The sequence below is a fragment of the Schistocerca serialis genome, unplaced genomic scaffold (genome assembly GCF_023864345.2).
Source record: "Schistocerca serialis cubense isolate TAMUIC-IGC-003099 unplaced genomic scaffold, iqSchSeri2.2 HiC_scaffold_1242, whole genome shotgun sequence".
Classification (NCBI taxonomy): domain Eukaryota; kingdom Metazoa; phylum Arthropoda; class Insecta; order Orthoptera; family Acrididae; genus Schistocerca; species Schistocerca serialis.
Genome location: NW_026047450.1, coordinates 498,399 through 505,000, shown reverse-complemented (window position 1 = coordinate 505,000; position 6,602 = coordinate 498,399). Strand labels below are relative to the sequence as shown.

General features: G+C 53.1%; 1 non-coding gene across 1 annotated transcript in view; it reads right to left on the bottom strand.

The window, feature by feature from the left end:
* The window catches only part of LOC126436726 (small subunit ribosomal RNA), a 1,909-nt gene extending 1,016 nt beyond the window's left edge, over positions 1-893 (bottom strand). The window contains exon 1 of the ribosomal RNA XR_007580872.1: positions 1-893. This exon is cut by the window's left edge and continues 1,016 nt beyond it. This is a non-coding gene — a ribosomal RNA (small subunit ribosomal RNA).
* Between the last annotated feature and the right edge of the window lie 5,709 nt (positions 894-6,602).

Here is a 6,602-nt window from a genome sequence, read left to right as displayed (position 1 = left end):
CATAGTATTCAGGCGGGCTTGCCTGCTTTAAGCACTCTAATTTGTTCAAAGTAAACGTGCCGGCCCACCGAGACACTCAATAAAGAGCACCCTGGTAGGATTTCAACGGGGTCCGCCTCGGGACGCACGAGCACGCACGAGGCGGTCGCACGCCTTCGGCTCGCCCCCCCGGCAGGACGTCCCACGATACATGCCAGTTAAACACCGACGGGCGGTGAACCAACAGCGTGGGACACAAATCCAACTACGAGCTTTTTAACCGCAACAACTTTAATATACGCTATTGGAGCTGGAATTACCGCGGCTGCTGGCACCAGACTTGCCCTCCAATAGATACTCGTTAAAGGATTTAAAGTGTACTCATTCCGATTACGGGGCCTCGGATGAGTCCCGTATCGTTATTTTTCGTCACTACCTCCCCGTGCCGGGAGTGGGTAATTTGCGCGCCTGCTGCCTTCCTTGGATGTGGTAGCCGTTTCTCAGGCTCCCTCTCCGGAATCGAACCCTGATTCCCCGTTACCCGTTACAACCATGGTAGGCGCAGAACCTACCATCGACAGTTGATAAGGCAGACATTTGAAAGATGCGTCGCCGGTACGAGGACCGTGCGATCAGCCCAAAGTTATTCAGAGTCACCAAGGCAAACGGACCGGACGAGCCGACCGATTGGTTTTGATCTAATAAAAGCGTCCCTTCCATCTGTGGTCGGGACTCTGTTTGCATGTATTAGCTCTAGAATTACCACAGTTATCCAAGTAACGTGGGTACGATCTAAGGAACCATAACTGATTTAATGAGCCATTCGCGGTTTCACCTTAATGCGGCTTGTACTGAGACATGCATGGCTTAATCTTTGAGACAAGCATATGACTACTGGCAGGATCAACCAGGGAGCTGCGTCAACTAGAGCTGAGCAGCCGGCCGCCCGGGAGTGTGTCCCGGGGGCCCGCGCGAACACGCAAGCGTCCGCTCAATTATTCTGCAAACAGGAGGAGGCTGAGCTCCCCTGCACAACACACCTCGAAACCCTCTCAGGTCCCGGCGGCGCGCAGCGCCGTCCTAAGTACTTGGTCGGGTTCGAGAGAGGCGCAATCGCCCGGAGTTAGGCGAGTAGACGCTTTAGGTGCGACCACCCGTGCTCCCAACTGAGCTTGCCGCTGCCGACAGAGGCCCGGGAGCGTGCTGTCGTGGCATTGCCGGCGGGAGACAACACGCGCCACCTACGGTGACCGGCAGCTCCAACGCCAGCGCCACAGAAGGACAAAAGCCCCACTTGGGTGCCGAAGCGAACTCTCCCAGCACAGCGCACGCGCCAACACGTCCGCACAGCTGCGATACAAACCACCTGCGAGAACCGCTGGGGCGACCGAGCAGCAGACGGCGTCGCGGCGCCGAGCGCCGAGCGGCGGCGCATCCTCAGCGCACACAGTCCTCAATCGGACCAGCACACTGCAGATGGCCACCGCGCTTCGCACCGGGCCCGCGAGGACCTACTTTGGCCGCAAGGCGCCGCGAGCAGGGGGCGCCGGCGCGCAGCTGCGCCGCCTGCCGCGTCCGTCGGCCGGCGCGCCTGCCACTGGCCGCCCCCACCAGCCGGCTGTAGCGCGTGCGCCCACGCACCGCGCTGCCAGCACGCCGGGCGGCCCCCCCTCACCGGCCGGGGACGGTCCCACCCAGCCACCGCCGCGTATCGCCTCACACCCAGATCCCCTTTCACGTTCGTGGGCATGGTGGGTCCCCTTTCACGTTCGTGGGCATGGTGGGTATCCCTGAAACAACCGGTTAATAGCTCGACCGATCGTCGCCAACACTGATTCACCTCTAGCGAGAACAACCGCACCACAACGGGTTACCTGTTGTTCATTTGCGTAACGTCACCAGCAAACGTAGACGTCCATCGCCATTTGCAACGAGTATTGCATGCCTGTGTCAGGTGTCACAACACACTACGTCTGCCCACATAGACGCAACAACATGTGCACGCCTCGAGAACACGTGGAAGGTAGCCCCCGTACGTATGCGGTGTCCATTGCGCGAACGACTGTCAGCCGGCCTCTGCAGGATGTCGCAGATGTGGAACGCGGTGCAACATGCTATCACGGTGTGTGAGAAGAGACGACTACGTCCGAATACACGCTCCACCACATCAACAGACTGCTCATGCTGATCGCCATCCAGGGCGTCCGTTCCTCCCACACGTCTGAATGGCGTACCACACTGCAATCCAGCTCTTATAGGGAGACGACACGTAGCTGCGTGCACAATATTTGGACTGTATGGTCTGCCGTTGCTAGGCGCAGTCGTCGTACGGTCACACATGTGCCACGATGTATCATTCAGTACATACGGACCAATGTGCAGTACAGTTTGTGGGTTTTGCGTACATCGGCGGACAGGTGACAGGCCGTACCACAACGTAGGCTGAGTACGTCGGCATGCGAAGGGCATTGAACATGCAAACTTCTCAACGACCAGCTTGCGAAGGCAGGGGGGAAGGGGGGGGGGCATGTACGTCCTGCTGCTATCCACATTAGAGTGTATAGCAGGAGCATGTGGAAAGTCAGCAACACCTGCAAGGTGTTTAACATGACGCGATACACAGGGGACCGGGCAGTGCGAATAGCGAACTATATTGCGAGGGTTGCGGTTAGGCAACACAACACTAATTTAACGAGTTGCATAACAATTACAGAGCAGGTTCAGCGACAACGTGCGTCAGGTTAAGGCGCAATATAGGTTATGTTGAGGCGCAATATAGGTTAGGTTGAGGCGCAATATAGGTTAGGTTAAGGCACAACATGGGTTACGTTAAAGCGCAAATTAGGTTATGTTAAGGCACAACATGGGTTACGTTAAGGCACAACATGGGTTACGTTAAGGCACAACATGGGTTACGTTAAGGCACAACATGGGTTACGTTAAGGCACAACATGGGTTACGTTAAGGCACAAATTAGGTTACGTTAAGGCACAAATTAGGTTACGTTAAGGCACAAATTAGGTTACGTTAAGGCACAAATTAGGTTACGTTAAGGCACAAATTAGGTTACGTTAAGGCACAAATTAGGTTACGTTAAGGCACAACATGGGTTACGTTAAGGCACAACATGGGTTACGTTAAGGCACAACATGGGTTACGTTAAGGCACAACATGGGTTACGTTAAGGCACAACATGGGTTACGTTAAGGCACAAATTGGGTTACGTTAAGGCACAAATTGGGTTACGTTAAGGCACAAATTGGGTTACGTTAAGGCACAAATTGGGTTACGTTAAGGCACAAATTGGGTTACGTTAAGGCACAAATTGGGTTACGTTAAGGCACAAATTGGGTTACGTTAAGGCACAACATGGGTTACGTTAAGGCACAAATTGGGTTACATTAAGGCACAACATGGGTTACGTTAAGGTACAACATGGGTTAGGTTAAGGTACAATATGGGTTAGGTTAAGGTACAATATGGGTTAGGTTAAGGTACAATATGGGTTAGGTTAAGGCACAATATGGGTTACGTTAAGGCACAACATGGGTTAGGTTAAGGCACAACATGGGTTAGGTTAAGGCACAACATGGGTTAGGTTAAGGCACAACATGGGTTAGGTTAAGGCACAACATGGGTTAGGTTAAGGCACAACATGGGTTAGGTTAAGGCACAACATGGGTTAGGTTAAGGCACAACATGGGTTAGGTTAAGGCACAACATGGGTTAGGTTAAGGCACAACATGGGTTAGGTTAAGGCACAACATGGGTTAGGTTAAGGCACAACATGGGTTAGGTTAAGGCACAACATGGGTTAGGTTAAGGCACAACATGGGTTAGGTTAAGGCACAACATGGGTTAGGTTAAGGCACAACGTAGGTTAGGTTAAGGTACAACGTAGGTTAGGTTAAGGTACAACGTAGGTTAGGTTAAGGTACAACGTAGGTTAGGTTAAGGTACAACGTAGGTTAGGTTAAGGTACAACGTAGGTTAGGTTAAGGTACAACGTAGGTTAGGTTAAGGTACAACGTAGGTTAGGTTAAGGTACAACGTAGGTTAGGTTAAGGTACAACGTAGGTTAGGTTAAGGTACAACGTAGGTTAGGTTAAGGTACAACGTAGGTTAGGTTAAGGTACAACGTAGGTTAGGTTAAGGTACAACGTAGGTTAGGTTAAGGCGCAATGTCGGTTAGGTTAAGGTACGATATAGCTTAAGTTAAGGTACAATATAGCTTAGGTTAAGGTACACATTGTTGTAGGGAAAGGTGTATTTGGGGGGGGGGGCGGCAGGTTCGTTGATAGTGATTATCGTAAGTGCATGCCTGCGGGATCATCCGATTTGTCACGTCAGGATGCACTTGTGGCTCATGACAGGCGGCGTTCCGATTCCAAGGTTGTGGCAGATCTGTGTCTTTCATTCCTGCCATTGTTTGTGTACTGTGACAGGAGGCAGTATTGTGATGTTGGGTGCACCCCTGTGTAGGACATGTGTGGGTGTTCGTGGCTTAGCTGAGCAATGGCGGATGTCGGAAGGGTGGGATATTCTGTTTTCTGGGTGGACCTCCCGGTCTGGTTATGATAGTGTGGATTGTGTAATGTGGCGGAGAGGATGCACTGGATGTTCTTCCATGCTGGTGGTTAGATATTGTGTGTGTGTGTGCCTGTTACAGGCAGAGAGTAGTGTGTGATAAGAGAGTAGTGTGTGATAAGAGTGTCTGGCTGACGTGTGGTTCTCATTATGTGCAGAGTCTTTCAGCATGTATAGGGACGGTTGTATATATTATCTGTATTCTGATGGCTCTGCATCTATTACTAATCAGTGCCGTGTCTACGGTTACTCTGGTTCCAGTCGAAACTGTTCTATCTCTGTACATTAGTGACACTGCGGCTCCACTATGTTGCCGGCCCTGTCGGCCGTTTCCCCCAGTGTATGGCTAATGATTATCAGCAATCAGTCTATTAGTCAATACCGGTAGTGTGACGACGTCAAATGTCCGGGATGGGGGAAGCTACACCCTTCCCGTGGGTCAGGGCCTAGAAAGACTCTTCCCACGCAGGAGGCTCGGACTGTCGTTACTCTTCCGAGAAATATATTTGCCCAGCGTTTTTTGTGACTGCGAGTGCGACGCCCACGGGTACCGACATGGATGGGGCGCGTCCTAGCTGATCGCTCGGCATGGGAATCAGTACAGTGAGCAATGCGATCGCGTCTGTAGCTTGTACGTGGTACAGCTCGCAGCTCATGTATAGGGACAGCGGGAATGTCGCATATTGGACATAACTCTTTTTTTTTTTTTTTACTTTATTGTTATTTGAAAGCCTGTACAGCAGGCAGGCTGTCAGCAGCATACTACGCTGCTCTTCAGCCATAGAAGGTACAATCAGCAAAAACAGGAGAAAAACATAAAAGTTACAAAACGGTGGGCAATAAACAGGAGACACAGAGAAACAAACACGGAGCCGTTCACACTCGACGATAAGCCACACTGCAAACTGTGGAGACGACGCACAAACACTGAAGGAGACGATGGCACTGGTGAACGATGGAGTGTGACGGTAAACACTGAACACTAAACATGACGGCACACACGATACACTGATGGCGGTGATCTCCGGCGCGCGAATGTCCACTGAGCGTGTGCGAGTCCGGGGACCTGCCAAGAGGGCAACAGGGATGAGGAGGGGGAGAGGGGAGGAAAAGAGGATGCCATGGCTTAGGAGATGGGGACAGGAGGATAGGGACAGGGGAGGGGGGGGCCCGGGGGACGAGGGACGAGAAAAGGAGGAGGGAGGGAAAGGGGAGAGAAGGGAGGGAGGGTGCCCCGAGGAGCAAGCACAGGAGGAGGGTGGGAGGATCAAAGTTGGTAGGAGGGGTAGATGGAGGGGAGGAGGGCATCATCAGGGAGGGGGAGCTGACGGAAGCCACCTTGGGAGAGGGTAAGGAGGGTGGAGAGATGGAGACCGGGTGGGACGTGGGAGTACAGGCGTGGCAGCGGGCGGGGGTGGGAGAGGATCGGGGAGACGAGCGGGTGAGGAGGATCGAGTTTACGGGAGGTGTATAGGATGCGTATCCTTTCGAGGAAGAGGAGGAGGTGGGGGAAGGGGATAAGGTCATACAGGATCCGCGTGGGGGAAGGGAGACGGATGCGATAGGCAAGGCGGAGAGCATGGCGTTCAAGGATTTGGAGGGATTTATAAAAGGAAGGGGGGGCGGAGATCCAGGCGGGATGGGCGTAACAGAGGATAGGGCGGATGAGGGACTTATAGGTGTGGAGGATGGTGGAGGGGTCCAGACCCCACGTTCGGCCGGAAAGGAGCTTGAGGAGACGGAGTCGGGAACGTGCCTTGGCTTGGATTGTCTGGAGATGGGGAGTCCAGGAGAGGCGACGGTCGAGGGTGACGCCAAGGTACTTAAGGGTGGGGGTGAGAGCGATGGGACGGCCATAAACGGTGAGATAGAAATCAAGGAGGCGGAAGGAGGGAGTGGTTTTGCCTACAATGATCGCCTGGGTTTTGGAAGGATTGACCTTGAGCAACCACTGGTTGCACCAAGCGGTGAACCGGTCAAGATGGGATTGGAGAAGGTGTTGGGAGCGTCGCAGGGTGGGGGCAAGGGCAAGGAAG